The 20,005-nt window shown below is 43.9% G+C and overlaps 1 long non-coding RNA gene across 1 annotated transcript; it reads left to right on the forward strand.

Moving 5' to 3' along the window:
* Window positions 1–1,086: 1,086 nt before the first annotated feature.
* Window positions 1,087–19,526, forward strand: LOC133139426 (uncharacterized). Its single transcript, XR_009709816.1, has 2 exons — window positions 1,087–1,213; window positions 18,342–19,526. It is a non-coding gene; the product is annotated as an uncharacterized LOC133139426 (long non-coding RNA).
* The last annotated feature ends 479 nt before the right edge of the window (window positions 19,527–20,005 follow it).

Raw genomic sequence — 20,005 nt, forward strand, 5'->3', positions numbered from 1 at the left:
CTGCCCTGCCCTCTCCACCCACCCTGGAACTCGGCAATCTACACTTGACAGGCTATTTTTTGCCACGCTTCACTAAATATGGCCAGGGAGGGCCCGGTGTGGGGCGTGTGAGTGGGGAGAGCGAGGAGGGGTGCAGCAGGGGCAGGGAGCGCGTGTCTGTCGTGCCTGCCGGCATATATAAACCCCGGGAAAGTGGCTGTTTATTCCGATTACAGTGCCGAACCTATTTGTTTTTGGGCTCGTTTTCTTTCGCTTTTTATTTCCACCAGCATACAGTTCGAAGGTAAACCCGTGTGAGTACATGCACATAACTACAGAAGGCGCGTAAGAATCTGTTCTTTTTCTTATTCACTAGATCTGCGCACTTTTTGGCCGTCATCGCTCGCCGCTTTCTCACTGCTCCAGGACCAGTTGACTTTCCTACCTTCTTTTTTCCTTTGGGTCCATCCTTTCCTCCTGCTTGGTTCATTCTGAGTTCACTCTGACCTCTTTTCTGGGCGAACACCTCTGGATGTGGAGCGTAGGGAGCGGTAGTGTGGGACAGGGTGATCATTGCGGACAGGAGATGGGGAAGGAAAGAGAGAGACTGGAGGTTTGGAGAGAAAACCTCTGAGCTGCTTCTCTCTGCTGCTTTCCTACCCCGAAGCTCTAGGGAAACTCTCTCTCTGTCTCTCTCACACTCTCTCTCTCTCTCTCTCTCTCTCTCTCTCACAGACACACACACACTCTCTCTCCCAGCTTTGTCCTTCAGCTCTGCACATTGTCCACCCTCACTCTATCATTTATCCATTTCTCTCATTATGTTTTATTTAGGTAATTCTGATTGGACAGGTTCTGAGAAAGCAATGGCAGCGATTAGGTGCGTTTTTTTTTTTCCCAAGGAAAAAAAAAAAAAATACTGCACCAATAAGATTTTTTTATTTTTTTTTATTTAAATGGGCTGAAATGATTGGGAGCTTCTCGGAGGGGCCTTTTCCATCCTCCCCTCCTGCTCAGCCCTTTCCCCCCTCTCTCCTCCCCTGCCCCACATGAGAGATTGACCATGAGTGCTGTCAGACAGCGTGCGGGGAGAGCGGGTGTGTTTCCGCCTCCCTGACCCTCCTCCCTGCGTCCCTAACTCTCAAAAGCTGATTCAGCTCCATACAACGGACCGGCTCTCCTCCGACCGCTCCGCACGGGCTGCTGCTCCCGGCGCTGGATCACCGTCACACCGGTACGTGCCTGCGCGCGTGTGTGCGTGTGTGTGTGTGTGTGTGTGTGTGTGTGTGCGTGTGAACGGTCTGTCTGACAGCTCTCCCTCTCGCTCTGTGGTTCTGACACTTTCATGGTGACGGCGGAGAGCAGGGCATCCTGCGCTTGTCAGAGTAGTTTTAGCTCACATGAAGGCCGGGACGTGGGCAGCGCCGCGCTGTGACTGAACCGGACCGCAGCCAGCGCAGGCTGTGGAGGGGCAGACCCGTTAGCTCACAGGGCTTTCAGAAGGGCTGTGAGGTTTTACCCTTTTTAAAAAACAAATTCGCACCCTCCCCAGCCCCTTAGTCGCCCCAGCCTTACGTTTATTTTATTTTTTTTAATTGTTAATTTTTACTTAATGATTTACCGATATGTTACGAAGAAAAGAAAAAGGCTTTTTATTTTATCGCTTTTTCTCTCTCTTCCCCTCTTTTCTGTAACACACCGCATAATAAAGGAATCTGCCGAGCCAGCAGTCCACATTGGAATGATCTACATTGAAACGTTAGACCTTTGACACGCGATCACTTTGCAAGGTTAGAGAGAGAGAGCCTTTTAAACACAGCCCACAGGACACAATATGGGAGGTTTAATGGACACGGGCAGAATAATGGATTAAAAAAAAAAGAGCAAAAATGTTTGTCCTTTTTCCTTGTTTTAATGTCTCTCCGCTGTTTGATAAACCAGGAAGTTAGACTAACTTCTTCCTGTGCAAGAACAGACTCCTGTCTTTCTCTCTTAGATGTTTTTGATTTTTCAGAAGATTACAGTGATGATGCATAAATGTTCATTCTTTGCATTATTTTAATTACATGTTATATTGATATTGACAAACATTGATGGCTTTGGTTGTTTTGAGGCATTATTATTATTATTATGTTTAAGAGTGCATAAAAATATATATCTATGCGTGTATGGATGTATGCGTACTGTCATTTGAGATGTGATCATAAGTGGAGGCCAGCACACTGTGTGTGTGTGTGTGTGCCCGTGTAACTCGAGAAGGAGCTCAGTGGTGAAAGGGACTGACTCCAGTTCTGGGAAGAGATTGGGGGAGTGGAGGGGATAGGTGTGAGCTCCGTGTGTCTCTGTCCTTGGGTATGGGAGTCACAGGGTGTGCACAGCTAGTGGAGGTGTTGAAGGAGTTAGGCAGATGGACCCTGATTGAAAGACTACAGCTGCACTGAGATAAGACATTTAGCCCGCGTTGCGACTTTGGAAGTAATTGAGACAGTGCTGATCTTTTTCAGTTTGCCACTCTGTCCTTTTGTCTCTGCCTCCCTCCCTCTCTCAAATACTTTTAGAGGGAACACAACACTGAGCTGACCTATGCGCATGTATTTTACGTATAGATACCGTGGGCTGTGCAGGTACGTGCAGCGGACTGGTGTTGCGGTAGCGTGTTCTACTGTGAGTGGAAGGACACAGTTGCGCTGTACCCTTGAGTAAAAGCGTGCTTTAACCCAGTTTCTCCTGCTGTATAAATGGACTGCGGTGTGCGTAAGATGCAAAATTGTAAATCACCTGGCTTTGGGAGCTGGTACAGAACATGGGAGAAGTACGAGGGACATTCCAGTTAATCTTAGTCTACTTGGTTATGTGCCATATTTATTTATTTATTTATTAGTTTGTTTTTAAAAACCATACAATGCGGTTGATAGGCAGTAGTGGAGCATAGATGTGCTCCATTTGCGGTAATGGGGAAATGGCAGGAGAAACAAGGGGTCTCCTATAGTTATTATCTCGGGCTGTGATTTACACAAACCTGCTTCTCATTGACAGTAGGGGGGAAAAGAAGGAATGAAACCAGTGTGATTTATGAGGAAGACTTTTAGCTTAATTACTCACAAGACACACTGATATACACAGTGCTGGGGTCCAGTGTTCAAGGCAGGCAGCTGTGCATCCATGTGCTAGGCTAACGCAATGTTTGCCATTGCGTGTTAGTTTTAATTGTTTTCTTGTGTGTTTTTTTTGCCTGTTAATATGAATACAGTTTGTATCAAATTTCTCCCTTTTGTCATGAAGTGAGTGTATGTTACACAAGCCTTGCGCACGCTCTTTCTCTGGCTCGCCTTTTCACATGCACACGAGGCGACTGTCGCATTTGTGTCGCATTTACTCTTCATTGAAAAGCCAGTATGTGCCTCACCATTCATTAATTACATGCTATTGTGTTTTTGCCCTCAAGCTAAAAAAAAAACAAAGGCAACATTTAAAATCATAGTCATCATCGTGTCATACAGTAACAGCGCCACAGGCGACACATTTAAATCTCCACTTTACCTTTGGGGCAAAAATTCATAATGTACAACATTGTGTTTGTTAAATTTCATATTCAATGGCCTATCAAGCCCATCTCTGCGAGTGTCAGAGTAATCACTACCAATACCATCACAGCCACGGCAGATCCCAGTGGCAAGCCCACAGTGGATTGTGCCAGACAACACATAACGTATGTGCCTGGCACTTCAGTCGCACATGCACATGCTTCTGTCGCATCAAAGCAGAGGCAAGCGGCCGCCATTCCGTGTCAAAATGTCCCTTTAGGGAAAGCTCCGCTGGGGCAGGCATGTCGCCCTGCCCTGCCCTGCGCACCCCTCCCCCTATGAGTTCACCCAAAGCCCCAGGAAGAGTGTTCCTGAAAGGTCCAATGTGAGAGGTGGCAAAATTCATTAGGAGAATGAGTCAGCCTCTGCGCATTTGCCTATAAATTGGTATTGATCTGTCAGGGCAGGGGTGGGGAACGGGTTTAGGTCAGGATCAGAGGATGGGGGAGGGGGTACCTCAGGTGAGCAGAGGTCACTCACTTCTGAGTTAAGACACTTACTGTAACACCCAATCAAAACACATGCCTTCATGTGAATAAACGTGTATGCACACACACACACACGCACACACAGATAAACACACACAATACACACATATACAGGTGACCTGAAAGCGCCCTGGGTTCACTCAGTCTGCTCCTCACACCTGACTATAATAGGCTGCCATTCAATACCATCATCACTGTCTGTACATTCCTCCCGGACTACATTGTTACAAGAGCTTTAGAGCTCGGAGAGAGAGAGAGAGAGGGAGAGAGAGACAGAGTGGGAGAGAGAGAGAGTGAGTGTGTGAGGCAGACAGAGAAAGAGAGTGTAAGAGGGGCAGACAGAGAGAGAGGGGGGTGAACAGACTGAAAGAGAGAAAGGCAGTGCAAGACATAGACAGATACAGAGACACAAGAGGAGAAGGGAAGAGAGATAGTGGGACAGGCAGGCTGGATGTAAGATTCTCCCATCCCAGCTGGTTTCTCCTGTAGCTATAACCTTCACAGTCCTCCGTGGGTCGGAGCCGCAGACTGGAGAGCCGGTGAGGCTCTGCTTCGGACAAAAAGTTTTTGGAAGGTTTTGGGAGCCGGATGGGGGGGGGGGTTCTGGGGGTGTTCTCACAGTAAGAAAGACTGCAGAGGCAGCACCTGAACGCTGAATGACTAAATGGAAAGGGAAGAAAAGGAAGAGGTGTTCCTTCTTTGTTTTATTTTTTCATGGTACATGGTCTTTCTAAAGAGAGGGAGAGCTCTCCGGCCAGCTGCATACTCGGTAAGCTGAAATCCTACTGCGTCTTCTACTGTAACTGTACCTCTGACGTTACACTCAAGGTGAACACTGTGATGTTCTGCGCATGCAAAATATACCTTGTACAAAGCCAAGGAGAGATGACCCGCTCATTTTCCTTAGTGGCACTGCAATGTTTTAAAACGCAGAGCAGCTGCGATGCATAAGGGTGAACTAAAACAAGTGTAAGATGATACATTTCTAAAAGTGCACCGTACACTGTATGTACCAGTATGTGTAGGGTCTTATTTATTAATTCATTTATTTATTTGATTATTTCATTTACTATTTTAATATTTCACAGATTTTACAGATGTTAAATCTGATTTTCAGTAAGGTGGATAAATGATGCATGGAAGTGTGAAGGAGCACCTCAGAGAACAATATAATAGGATTGTAATTATTGTATTTTGAGATATTTATTAGCATTTTCCATTTTATGTGTGCATGTGAGTGTGTGCGTCTTTGTGTGTGTATTACATGACAGACTAAGAATGGCTTTGAAGAATTTATGCTAAAGACCATGCAGCTAAAATTACTATATTACATACAATGAATATGGTGGAATTGATGAGTTTGATAGCGAGGGTGCTGGCTGAGCGGCGTTTGGGGAATTTCTCCGGTCGTGTACTGAGGGGCACTGGGAAGTCCGAGGGGAAACGGCCTGAATCGGCACTTTCGCTCGCAGTGGAGTGGAATGGAGGACCAGTGAATGTGTGAAAAGTACCTGTCTGGGAGACATACTTCTTTATATGCCCATATGAACAAGAGCAACTATGGAATGTAAAGAAGTATGTATCCCAGGCAGGAGAGACCCGGCGCATTCAAGCACACACACAGACAGACAGACAGACAGGCTGGAGGACAGAAAGGCAGACTGAGACAGAACTTCTCTGGGAACCGTGCGTGTAGAGAGCACCGTTGCCGTGAGCAGAAGATGGTTTGCGTGCCTCCCTGGGCCGCGCAGGAGAGCGGACTGCAGAGATGCCTGACAATCTGAAAAAACAGCTGCCAGAGTCAGCGTTTCTATCGCCTTCCATTGCCATTTTACAGCATCCTTGTTTTTTAATGAAACTTCCTGTAAGTGTTGTTGAGTGAATGATTCTCTTATGTGAATTGTTTAACTACCCGTGGACGGAAACCGTTTTCTCTGGCCTGTTACAGAAATACACCAAGACAGGAGTCTAAATAGCGTAATATTCAAATGCTTACTAATAAACAACAAAATTAGCAAAGCATGGAAGGAAGGAAATAAGGCATTTGCTGGATATTTGTGGCGCCTATATCTAAATGTAGCGGTTGTGTGTGTGTGTGTGCGTGTGTGTGCGTGTATCTGTGTGTTCATGTGTAATAGCAGCACCTGTGCCTGGACAACAGGGATCAGGGTGGAGCTGAGCCCACTTGATTCATTAAGAGAGAGAGAGAGAAGGTTAAAATAAGGGAGAGAGAGAGTGGGGGGGGTAGAGACGCGCGCGTGAGGGCAGACTGGATTGATGGTGGTGTTCCGGGCAGCGGGGGTGGGGGGGTGGGGGGGAGGTTGGGGGGGCGCGTATTGTTCTGTCACTTTGCCTGTGTCAGCAGGTGGAAGCGCTCATCAGGACATTAAATATGCAACAATGCTGACTGCGGCACGGTGCTGAGACAGGCAAAGCCATCGGACCAGGGGGCCGCTATACCAGCGCTATACCAGCGCCATGGCGGGCAGTCTGGCCACGCTGAGGGCGCAGCGCGGTGAAATACGGCGCAGAGTAGCGCGGGGCTGTCCGCTGGGCTGCAGGGCGCTGCACTGCAATGGGGCACAGAGAGGTGGAGCCGCTTTACAGGGTGCGGAGGATGGGAGGCCTAGGTGAGCGCAGGGCATTTCGCTGATGCGTGGTGGTAATTACTGGGGTTTGGGGCAGGGTAGGGGTGATTACGGAAGGGTGCAATGGGGCGTAGTGAGCCATGGCGTGGTGTAGTGTGGTTGATCAGAAGGCGCTGGGGTGTAGTGGGATGAATCTATAGCATGATCTCACAGTGAGGTGTATTAAACTCAAACCCACTGCAGCATTGGATAGCAGGTAGTTTGATGTGCCTGGATTTACTATAGCTCAGAATGCGGTGCTGGCATCTATCTGATATAGTGTATATTGCGTCATTCTGACATTATTCGAGTTCACTTTAACTGTAAAATATTTACATGAAAACCAGTGCATGCAATAATGTCTCTGTGTAAACTCATGCAGTAGATAAATAGGCAAGCATAGATTTTTTCACTACTGACTGAGAAAAGAATGACAGTTTGCCATATGAGCAAAACAGCCAGCTAATAGTGCTACAGAGTGCTACCCGTCACCCAAATATAAAAAATTATTATTTTTTTAATTTCAGCTAAATTATACAACAGTATGTGGACAGTAAGTGTAGTTGGTAATTTTCATGTATCACGATAAATATATATTTTTGGTGTAAACTGTTCTCGCCAGGTCTCCACATTGGATAAATTGTCTATTCTTGCATTGAATGAACATTGATTTTGTTTGGTTGCATAAGGCCTATATAAATTTTCTTACTACTTCTACAATTTTTGCTGTCATAGTAATGAATTTTCCCACGGAAATCACTGTTAACTTTATATATATATATATATATATACACAGTTGTAAATTAATGTCTAGAGCAGGTCACTTTTTATCTAAAGACATAAAAATGTTTGGACGTTTTTTTTCCCTTGATAGCTCCACATCAAAATAAATGTGCGGACCGACTAAGGGTGAACAAAGGCATTTTAGGCAGCCATCTATACCTAGTGGGAAGGTCAGTCACAATACAGGGCACACAGGCCCAAGTCAACTACTGTATGCACAGCTAATGTACCTCCCAGCATGCACTGCTTTGAGTATCCCCTGGAAAATTCAAATGAAGAGACGTATACTTTGTCACAGATTATCACAGAAAATGTTTGAATAAATATTTCAGACATTGAATTTCAAATACATTATTTACAAACTGATACGTAAATCATTCCAATGGTGTAAGCAAAAAAGAGCTAAACTAAAATTAAAATTACATTTTAAAACAATTCACCCTTTTCAAAATGACAGGAAAAAATTAACTAATAAAAACATCTAGAATTATTACGTGAATTGAGTGCTGATAAGGACTTGATTCCAACTTTTATCAACATTTATTTATCCACCAGCCCTCGCTTGAGGACAAGTCTTCTGTTGAAGAGTCAATCAGAAAGGTCCTCCACTTTAATGGCTGACTGCATCAACTCACTCCAATCCTTCCCTATTTCCCATCACACGTGTAGCGGATGGAACAATAAAACCAGAATCAATGTAGCGGCAATTTGTTTCAATCAATTAAAGGGACATCTGCTCGTATTTAAAATCCAATAACACCTAGTTTAACATGGTGCAGAGGAAAACAAACTCTGAAACAGGAATTGAGAGATCATGTATTAAGAATTATTTTCCAGAGACGCATCTTGTCACCTATTAAATTTTTAACAGTTAGCACATTTCAGACTGTGCATGAATTCATCTGCCTGCGTTTGCATTGGGCTTGCACATTTGTGTGTATAAGCGTGAGAATAATTGTGTGTCTTTGCAAATTTGTGTGTATCGGTGTGTAAGAGTAAATGTGTGCCATTGCAAATTTGTGAGAATAATTTTATATTTGGGTCACAGTGAGTGTCTGTTTGTGTGTTAATATGTGTGTGTGTTTGCACATTTGCGAGGACCTGCCTGTGTGTGAGGAAGTGGAAATAGAAGCTGTGTTGGGTAACCCCGGGAACAAACAATTTCTACGTCCAATTATGTTCACTCCAGATCCTCAGAATTACTCCACAATATGAAATGGATATGCTTCCAAAAATTAACAAGTTGGATAATTAAAATTCATTGGAGCTGTAAACCAGCAGGCTGTAATTAAAAGAACAAGGGCACTCAGATGACAGAATTCGCTTGTCAATGTCGGGGAAAAAAAAAAACTTTTCTGTTGCCATTTTCATACCTCTGCATTTTCAAGATTAATTCACTTACTGCTGCAATTACTTCTCTTGAAAATACATTTTTTAATGTCTTTGTCCTGAAAGGCATCTATCTTTTATCAATATTTATGAAATTATTTTTTATTATACATGTTCTTTATTATACGTGTACCACATGCAGTGCAGGCTTTGTATTTTAAAAGCTATGCAGTACTAAAGTGTAGAAGTCCTTAAGATTTTTTTTTTTTTTTTTTTTTTTTTTTTTCAGAAGTCTTAAACCTTGGACAATTTCCCTTCATTGTGTATTTTATTTTTTACAGTAGACTCTTATCTTTAACAAAGTACACAGAATGGGAAAATTATATTTATATTAGTAATAAATGGTAAATGGTTGGCATTTATATAGTGCCTTTATCCAAAGTGTTGTATAATTGATGCTTCTCATTCACACATTCATACACACACTCACACACCAACGGCGATTGGCTGCCATGTAAGGCACCGACCAGCTCGTCAGGAGCATTCAGGGGTTAGGTGTCTTCTGTCGCTATAGAAACAATAGATATAGTATTTACCATGATGGCTGAGAAAAGCATATGAAGATGACGGCTTTCAAGGCAGTGCCGTTGTGTTTAATTAATTTGATCATAGGAAATTAGTGTGACCAATAGTTACAGCCTATATAAGATCAATACAGGTCAGTAAATAGGACAGGTGTTTACTTGATGTTGAAGTACATGCCGCACGCACAGATATATTACTTCTGTTGATGTAGCATTAATGTGTTTGCGTGTGTCTCGGTGAGCATCGGTATGTGTGTGTGTACGTGTGGCCTGTGAACTCTCCTTGAGCTCTCCTGTAAGAGGGGTTTAATTGGGAGCAGCACTTGTGAGTGTTGTGCAGCCGGGTGTCAGAACTGCTGCACAGGTGAGAGGAGACTCGGTGCTGCAGCCTGCATCCCTGATCACACAGACTCCTTTAAGTGCACATATATTTCAGGAGTGCAGCGTCAGTAAGAACCTTGTTAGCATTCCACAACCGTGGCGAGGTTTAGGTTTAAAGCTGAAAGAGAGAGAGAGCAAGTGAGAGAGAGAGAGAGAGAGAGAGAGAGAGAGAGAAAATGGGGGGTGAGAGAGAGAGATGGTCGTAAAGAGCCTTGGGAGAGCTAGATATTGAAAATTAATCACTCATACACATGAAGTATTATGTTTTTGATCTAGTCTAGCAGTTATGGAGTGTTTTAAATAATTGCTTTGCATTTGTACTCTAACTATTATAACTGCTTTATTATTGCAGTAATCAGTACTGTAAATATTAATACGACCATAGTGATAATAATTATTGTCTAGACCCATCTGTATGTAGCTATATTGCTAAGACCTTGGCTGTGTTTCTTCATTAAAATTGTAATGGAAGGAAAGTCTGGTAGTTATTGGAACAATATAGATGGGGTACTCAGACTTGTAAGTGTCTTTGAAAGGACTTGGAGGTGAAACAAATTGATGGGACCTAACTATGTCCTTCCTGGCAAGAGGAAGAGTTAGGTACTATAGGGTACCTAACACTTCACACACAAGCACAGGCCTAACAGGTTAGTGTAACACTTCACACACAAGCACAGGCCTAATAGAGTAACACTTCACACACAAGCACAGGCCTAATAGGTTAGAGTAACACTTCACACACAAGCACAGCCCTAATAGAGTAACACTTCACACACAAGCACAGGCCTAATAGAGTAACACTTCACACACAAGCACACCCCTAATAGGTTAGAGTAACACTTCACACACAAGCACAGTCATAATAGGTTAGAGTATTCACACACAAGCACAGGCCTAATAGAGTAACACTTCACACACAAGCACAGCCCTAATAGAGTAACACTTCACACACAAGCACAGCCCTAATAGAGTAACACTTCACACACAAGCACAGCCATAATAGAGTAACACTTCACAGACAAGCACAGCCCTAATAGAGTAACACTTCACACACAAGCACAGTCCTGATAGAGTAACACTTTGCATACAAGCACAGGCCTAATAGAGTAACACTTCACACACAAGCACACCCTTAATAGGTTAGAGTAACACTTCACACACAAGCACAGCCCTAATAGAGTAACACTTCACACACAAGCACAGTCCTGATAGAGTAACACTTCGCATACAAGCACAGGCCTAATAGAGTAACACTTCACACACAAGCACACCCCTAATAGGTTAGAGTAACACTTCACACACAAGCACAGGCCTAATAGAGTAACACTTCACACACAAGCACAGCCCTAATAGAGTAACACTTCACACACAAGCACAGCCCTGATAGAGTAACACTTCACACACAAGCACAGGCCTAATAGAGTGACACTTCACACACAAGCACAGCCCTAATAGAGTAACACTTCACACACAAGCACAGCCCTGATAGGTTAGAGTAACACTTCAGTCTTGATGTCCGGCAACTGTTTCTAACTGCCTGATCATAGCTCTAATCACGCCACAAACTCTCACATACAGTATGTAACTCCAGTCGCTCAAGCGAGTGAGAAGACTCTGCAGTTTTCTTCTCAATTGAGCAGATATACTTTTTTATTTTTCATACATCACACATTTTTCTGCTATGCTCCAGGATTTGTATCTGCATTCCTGCAGTGTGGCATAACACAGGTCCTTTCTTCAGCAGAATCACGCTGCCCCGTTCTGTGTGGATCTTCATGGCTCCACCTACCCCAGCTCTTATGCTGAAAAATTCCACAGCCCATTGACTCAGTAGTACATTGTGTTCCCCTTCAACCCTGCTATCTAAGTCCTTACAAGTTCATTTTAATGAGTGCAGTCAATAGGTGAATGTGTCAGCTTCCCAAACAGTTAATCTATTGCATATAAACTAATTCATCCAATTAATCCATTTAGTGCTAAAATCACCCAGTGCTAGCACCACATTGCATGAATCAAAATAAGAGCAGCACTTTATTTTACTAGATTTTTTTGTAAAGTTTGTAAGGGATTATAAATAGCGCAATATAAATGTATTTTCTTATCTACAATATCTTGACACTGCCATTTCATCTCAGCATGGGTTTTTGTCCGGCTCCCCTTTGGGAAAGAGACTGGATGAGCCTGGAAGAGCTATGAAAGGCAGAATTAGGTTTGAGGGCTATGTCTGGATCAGCAGTGAGAATTCTCTGCCCAAAATCCTGTGGCAATAGTTACCAAAGTCCCAAAATTTCAGATACAGAACTCATACATCACGTACATCACTGGTGTTAAAAATCAAGGTGAAAACAGTCCTGTATTGACTGCTACTGTCTTCTTAGACCTGCATATTGCGGAAAGTCGCTTCCTTTAATTCCGTAGAAGTGGAACCATCTTTTGAGTTACTTTATTATATTGATGTATGGTAAAATCCATACTAAGAAGGAAAACAGATATACATACATCCAAAGAATTCAGACGGCCATTTAGATGCATTATTTCAAAAAAAGTCAAAATATTTAACGCAATGGCCTTTTTGTTCTATGAGCAGAATGAAAACTGTAAGAGAGGAGCAGCCAGTAGTTCAGGCGACAATGGGATGCCACGGCGCACAATAGAATATGTGTCACTGAGGCATTTTCCACTCGACCTGCTGCAGCAGTTTAAACACACTGGATTTATTTCACAGTGAAGTGTATATCAGGCCTTTTGTGCTCCTGCCATTGATGGTAATGAATGCACGGTTAAAATATTTAAGTGGCCGTACTTCGTTAAGGGGAGATTGGCTGGCGGGCCACAGAGGCGTGATCGGTGTGAGAATCAGGGGAAGGTGGAAGCGCGGCTCGCTCATTCGCTGCAGAGGGAGAGAGACAGCAGACCGGCCGGGCAGGGACACCGCTGGAGCAGAACAGCACAGTCACTTACTGCAGCTTTATTTCATTCCTCTATCTATCTTATTTACATTCAACATTGCCTCTTCCAATATATATGTTTATCTACAACACAAGTACTCTTTGTTCTTGTCTTTTTCTGCATGGCTTCATTACATTTTCCCACCGTCTTCTTTTTGACTACCCACCTCCTCTTCCCTTCTTCTTCGTGATTGTCCTCCGCATTCGTTTGCATCTTTCCGTTAGTTGTTTCTTCTTCTCCTTCATATTTTTATTCTTCCTTGCGTTCCCTTTCTTTGTTGTCTTCCCCTTCTTCCTCTTCCGTTAAAGGTTCTTTCTTCTTGCTCCCCCTCCTTTTGTCTGGACTCTGCGCTGCGACAGGGAACATTAAATGCTGAATATATACATTATGTCCCTGCCAGACAGAGTAGGGAAGGAGACAGCAGCCTGACAGCAGGGCGAAGCCACTCGGCAGCGCAGTTAGAGATCTCTGTCCAACAGTTCTCCCGTCCACATCCGTAAAGAATTTTACTGCACGAGTATCTAAAGGCCCGGGCCAGCACCAGTAAAAGCGTTATTGAGGAGAGAGATTCAGCAATCTCATTTGAAACTGTCGAGGCCAACAAGAAAAATGTTGCGTCGAAGAGTAAACTGCTATTAAGCAAGATTAGATTGACCCATAGGAAGGTTTTTTTTCTTCTTCTTCTTCGCTGGCTGCGGCAGCAACGCAGTAGTCTCAGATCATAAAAGTAATACATATATCTGTTGTATTTTATTCAAAGAAAGAGAAAGAAAATAATTAAATATGTAATCTAAATTGCTATTGATTTTTTAAAAGAGTGCTATAGTTAGATTAAAAGGTTAGGAAATAAAACTGTTCTTTGGATTAAATCATTCTAAAGCAATTTTTTTTTAGAAAGCAGTATTTAACACAGCTTATCCCCAATAAAGCAGCAGGATGGTAATTTTTAGAAATAATTTCCGATAAAGCACAATAAAAATACTGGAAACTCATGAAAGAGACAGTTGCTCATTTTCATTATTTTCACCAATCGAACGAAAGGGCTCGAGAGAATAGACTGCAGATGGGGAGAGATTTATTTATTTTTTATTTATTTTCAAGTTTTTGAACAAATTGAAAGGGTAGTTCCATACAGGCTTTTCCGTGGATCAACCAATCAAGAGAGGAAATAGTGCTGAGTCAGGGCCAGAGCGGCGCTCACGTCCGAATGCAGGGGGGAGAAGCTGGCACTGCACTGCAGCAGCTCTCCCCGTTCCCCCTGACCTGGGCTGCCTGAGCAGGGCATCCAACCAAACTCCAAATCCCAGGCCTCGCCCCCAGGAGCAGGCCTCATTCCGGTTACTTTATACACACAGGGAAGCCGTTTCTCACCCCTGCTCACCTGCCTCGCTTGTCTTTTGTCTTTTCCGATAAATAAACACAGAAGATAAATAAAGTCTTTTCTCAACCTGCTGGACGTCAGGCGCCCACCTTGTTAAAGTTTATAGCTGGATCAAAGGTCAACTTGTGACTTTACAGGAAGTCAATTAATGTAATTAGCTGGCTGGCCAATTCAAATTTACAGGCCATGAGCATGTACTGTTTTCCTCAGTTGGAACTGGTGAGTTACTTCTCAGGATACCTCACAATAACAATGAATTACAGCTCCCAGCACACCTCTCACTCCACAACACTGCATTTTTAGCAAACACTGTATACTCCTACACAATGCAGTCCGCAAAAGAAACATGCTGTTTTTCTATATAAAATTATCGATGGGATACCAAACATGCTATTGCTTTTGGTAAAAAAAATATTTTAGTTAAAAAGTTTTTAAAAAAACCTTAACACAGTAACAAATTATTTAGATATGATGATGTTGGCGAAAGACCCAGCTTGGCAGCTCGACAGGGCAGCGCGGCCTGAGTGAAAAAGCGTGTGTGGAATCTGTCAGTCAGAGTGTCAGGTGATGTGCGGCGCTGAACTCCGTGTCCTTTGCCTTTATTGTCGCGGCTGTGCCTGAGAGGCGGCGGTGTGTCAGGCCGGGAGCGCCGAGCGCAGAGCGCAGAGCGCAGCCCTGTCCACATATGGAGCGAGAGACTGGAACGGAGCTCAAAAAAAGATCAGAGTGTAATGGAGTGACAGCGGCCCCAGCGGGGCTGGGTTCAGGGTGTCAGCCCCCTGCGTGGCTATTCATAGCACCCCATTCCCAGCTGTCAGGGCCCTCCAAACCACCACCTGTGTGAAGCACTCTGGGGACCGCGTAGCCCCCTGTATGAGGCGTCCGCCTATCTCAACCTTGGATCGCTCATTCCGAAAAAAGGCAGGGAATGTTAAAGTCATGCTGCATATAGTACCAGAATAGACCTAGCCTTCAAACCTATGTGAGAACCACGCAGTCCCACAACGCCGTCATTTATTAAATATACGTACCGATCCCACATTCTTCAGTATGGAAACTATTAGTTTGCCAGATAACAGGTCCTGTATATTTGTATTTCTGTGTATGTGTCCATGTAATAATGAAAAAAGAAGTGCTTCTGTGTCAACAGCATGTATGTAAAAATTAAGTTAACACCTGTCCTTTATACTGTACTCTATCTATCTTATTCAAGATAGATTAAATTATTTGAATTATGAATTATTTAATTTAATTGAAAGCTACAATACTTTAGGTAAATATCCCTGCAGGTAACTCTGTGTGTAAAAAAGAAAGATGTGTAAAAACCGATATTGTAATTGTGCCTATGTAGCACAATCAGAGTGGGGTTTAGAGCAGAGCAGTAGTCACAATGTAAAAGCCCTTCAGAAAAAATAAAATAAAAACACATCAAAGGATGAGCTAACTCTCTTATCTGCACCTGGAATAAAGCACATGAGAAAATTGGATTTGCCGTGTGGGACGTCACCCCTGCAAGACACTACTTTGGTTCCTGTGCCTTTCCTCACCAGTGTCATTATCTTTTAACATTATAATTAAATCCATTTCTGCTACTTTCTGCCAGTTAAGACACACACACACAAACACACATGTATGCACAGAAGCACACAGACACATGCACATGTAAATAGAAAGAAAACACAAAGAAAAAGATCCTGCTATACTGCAAAGTTAAGCAAAAAATAAAAAAACCCTGGGAAAGAGGGAATTCTGGCCAGGTCCCTCTGTCCTTCAGCGTGTGCTACCCCATGTTCCTCTTCTACGGACTGCTATCTGTGCAGAGTTGGCCCCTCATCCATTTGCTCTGCTCTCAGATGACAAGTTTATTAGCTGAGAGAGGGGAAAAAAGATGCCCGTTCACTTGTTTGGCTTGTTTAGCTTTTTATAATTATTTGAATTGTACTTTGATTTACAATGTGCGGCTGTTATCATCGCATACAGGAGTACTCAGAGGAAAAGGGCTGGGAATGCAACCCCTGCACCCTCCCATACCCTGTATCCCCCATTGTCCCGCTCTGTATAAAAGCATGTACACATTATAAAGAGCACATCTCACTTCTGTACAAGCCCTGCCTGGAATTGTGGGGCGTCAGCATAGTGCAGGCGTGCATAAACACACAGGAGCGCTTTTCCGCTGTTCTCCGTCCTGCTCTCTTTTAGGAATACGGCAGCACTGAGCAAAAGGTCACTGTGAAAGCACTCGGTCATTTGGGCGCTGTGAGCTGCTGAATGGGGTGGAATCTGTGCTGTGTGGTGTGGGATCTGTGCTGTGTGCTGGTGAATGGTGTGGGAGCTGCGCTGTGCGGTGTGGGAGCTGCGCTGTGCGGTGTGGGAGCTGCGCTGTGCGGTGTGGGAGCTGCGCTGTGCGGTGTGGGATCTGCGCTGTGTGCTGGTGAATGGGGTGGGATCTGCGCTGTGTGCTGGTGAATGGGGTGAGATCTGCGCTGTGCGGTGTGGGATCTGCGCTGTGTGCTGGTGAATGGGGTGAGATCTGCGCTGTGCGGTGTGGGATCTGCGCTGTGTGCTGGTGAATGGGGTGAGATCTGCGCTGTGCGGTGTGGGATCTGCGCTGTGTGCTGGTGAATGGGGTGAGATCTGCGCTGTGCGGTGTGGGATCTGCGCTGTGCGGTGTGGGATCTGTGCTGTGTGCTGCTGAATGGGGTGAGATCTGCAGGCTGCATTGTGCGCTGCTGAATGAGGCTGGCTTGGTGGAGCAGTGCACATGTGGAGTCTTTGCGCAGCTGTGACATCACTGCCTCCCCCTCCGCAGCAGTGTTGAAGTTGTGCCTTTGGCCACGCGTCAGAAAAAGCAGAGTGCTTTACTGCAATCGCAACTGCAATGATTTCCACCGGGCTGGGGGACTGTGGTGGGGAGGGGCAAGTATGGGGGAGGGAGGTAAGGTAATATATAGAGTGGGGAACGGAGGTACCACTGCAGACATAACCTACTCCTGTGTCAGGATTACTATAAAGACAGAAAAGAAAAAATGTCTGAGAAAAATTCCAAAGCTGTTTATTTTATATGGCACAGATTCTATTTACAGGAAAAATATATCACCAACTCTTCCAGGGGCCAAATGCAGTGGCGATAAATGAGAGGACAGTTTGAGAAATATCTGGTTAGATAAAGAAGGGGGAGAAAGAAAGAAAGAAAGAAAGTACAGAGCAGAGCGACATTAGAAAATGGCAAAGCTAGAGGTCATCAGGAGTTAATTCCAGTTGTGCTGAATTGTCCTGCTTCATTAGCAGTATTGACAAGGCTGTGATAAATTATTTGTTTTCAGTTTTGTCTGTAGCTCTCTCTTATAAGCACCGGCTTATTAGCCTTTCCCCTCTCTCATCTCCTCATTCACCCTCTTCTGTATCTCATTCCCCTTAGTATCCCTTCCTTCTCCTGAATCTTATCCCTTCTTTTCTCCTGTCCTCTGGTGCAGCAGAATGGTAGACAGCATGTGGAGATGGTGTGTGTGTGTGTGTGTGTGTGTGTGTGTGTGTGTGTGTGTGTGGTAGGAGGGGGGGGGGGGTCATTGGGCAATATCGCACTACCAATTTATCACAATTGTACAGTACTTCCCTTATATACTGCCTTCTAAAAGTGGCTGTGTGAAAGTCCGCACTGTTCATATGAATGTTCACATCAATGTTCACGTAAAGAACACATAGATGTGTTCTTTACATGCTGTGCACAATTACTAGATGTGCACTGTGCGCACAATCGCTAGATGTTCACTATGCACACATCTTGCCATTACAAATATGCGGCGAGGAGGGCTGGGTCTTTTTCTCACAGATGGAGTAAACTGCTCCAGTGTTTCGTGCTGGAGAGCTGGAGTGAGCCTACCTTGTTTGGGTCATTGCACCTTGCTTAGACTCCAGGTGGCTTCCTATCTTTTGTTTAATATGATTCATGTCAGCTCAGTTTCCTACCCTTTCTGATGCTGGCCTACTTACTGTGCTGTGAGCTGTGGGTGGTGGGAAAAGCTGGTAACTGCATTGCTTCTAATGACATTGGTGTAAAAAAGCAAGGAGACCAACAGAATAGAAAGAAGGTTCTCTGTAACACTGAAAATAAAATATACAGTATTTATTAAATGTATAAATCACTGTATAGTTTGCAAATATGAGTCCATGTATTCAATGCAAGTCTCTCTCTCTCTCTCCCTCTCTCTCTCTCTCTTCCTCTCTCCTTGCACTCTCTCTGTCTCTCTCTCATCCAGGTTACGGCAGTCTTGAAGTACAGCAGTCCAAAAGCCCCAAAAATGCTTTGCTAAAGCTGGTAAAATGGAACCAAATCAACTGTTCAATGGATTTGGTCCCCTTCAACCAGCTGTAGCTGTGCATTGATCACCCCGATTCAGGAGTGAAAGTGAGCTGCAAACAGCACCAAATCCCAAAGGAAGAGAAACCAAAGCGCCAATCCAGGGATTACTCAGGGGAAAGACACACCTGCATGAGACCTGGAAGCTGCTTTTCTGCTATAAATACAGGTTCACAAAGTAATCACAAACTGGCAAACTATTTCCTACGTACATGTGCCCACCTGGTTTTGTTCTATATATTGTACTATACGTGCAGTCTTTGATCCCAATCTTCACTGCAGCCATCTTTCAGTAACCTGAAATAATGGAAGTCTGCATGGGACAGGACCGGGCAGCTACTGAGAATTGCTTCCTCCACGTATAAATTAAATACGCGCAAACATATTGTCTGATACATGGCTGTTGAAGAGAGGTAATATCACAAAGGACACTGTCAATGAATAATGCATCTGGTAAGTAATAACATTGGGTCACCTTTCTACTTTTTGTTTCTTTTAAAATTGATGCCAAAAAGTGTGCAATCTATAAGTCACCACAACCCTGAATGATAATGAGCTGACCCTGTCAGCAAGTTTCCCTGAGTTGTGAAAAATATGGGTAATATCAGTCAAACACAGTATCTTGTTCACCTAGTGTAGCTTAGGGTGTAGGAAATGTTTTAAATGGAACTCAACTCACTCGTGAATTGAATTGACTGACAGAGCAAGAAACAGATTGACTTGGTGTGGTACAGTCTCACTGACCCAGAGAATGTTCTGCTAATCCTCTTTACTGGCAATTATTCTGTTCATGTTGTACATTACAAGAGTAAGAGTTCTGTCCATTTTATTTTCCTTTTACCAGTCTCTGCCAGCAGTTATATTGCAGTTGAAAATAATGTATGTAGGCTCTTTATAGAGACATTGTCATTTTCATTTTGATTATGGTGAGGCCTTGTTCTTTATTGCCTGTGATGGATTTTGTCTTTCTGTTAGGGAGGGGTGGTGGGACAGTTCTTGAATAAGTAAAGTGGTCATTCTTTTGCTTAGATTTTTAATGTACAAGTCTAATCAATAAACCTTCCTCCTGAAGTTCATAAACTGCTGAAGTGGTCTTGGCTTTAAAGTGTGGTCTCATTGGGGGGAGGGCAGGGGGGGAAAGAGGGAGGGGAGATGAAGAGAGAAGAAGAGAACCTAATAAGAGGAGAAGTGCTGCACTCAGGGAAAGTGGAAACACGGAGGTGCTTATCCACCCACTGATCCCGAACAGACAGCCTGGGTCCCCAATAACGTCTGAGACATGCAGGTGTGCACACCGCCCCACTCATCTCACACACATCCAACGTCTCCACCGAAGGTATGGGCGCGATAACGCATCCCAAATTTACACTTATAGCCTCCCCCACATAGCCCAGACCTTTCAGGCGTCATTCCAGTGATTTCTTATCTTTTTCTGACAACAAAAAGTATGGGCTAATAGTAATTGCTTAGCTTTGCAAAAAAAAAAAAAAAAAAAAAAGGTGGCGCATAAACAAAAGAGTGTGTCCGTCGTGAGAAAGGGACGGGCTGCTCACTTGGTGAAGG

The sequence above is a fragment of the Conger conger genome, chromosome 10 (assembly GCF_963514075.1).
Source record: "Conger conger chromosome 10, fConCon1.1, whole genome shotgun sequence".
NCBI lineage: Eukaryota > Metazoa > Chordata > Actinopteri > Anguilliformes > Congridae > Conger > Conger conger.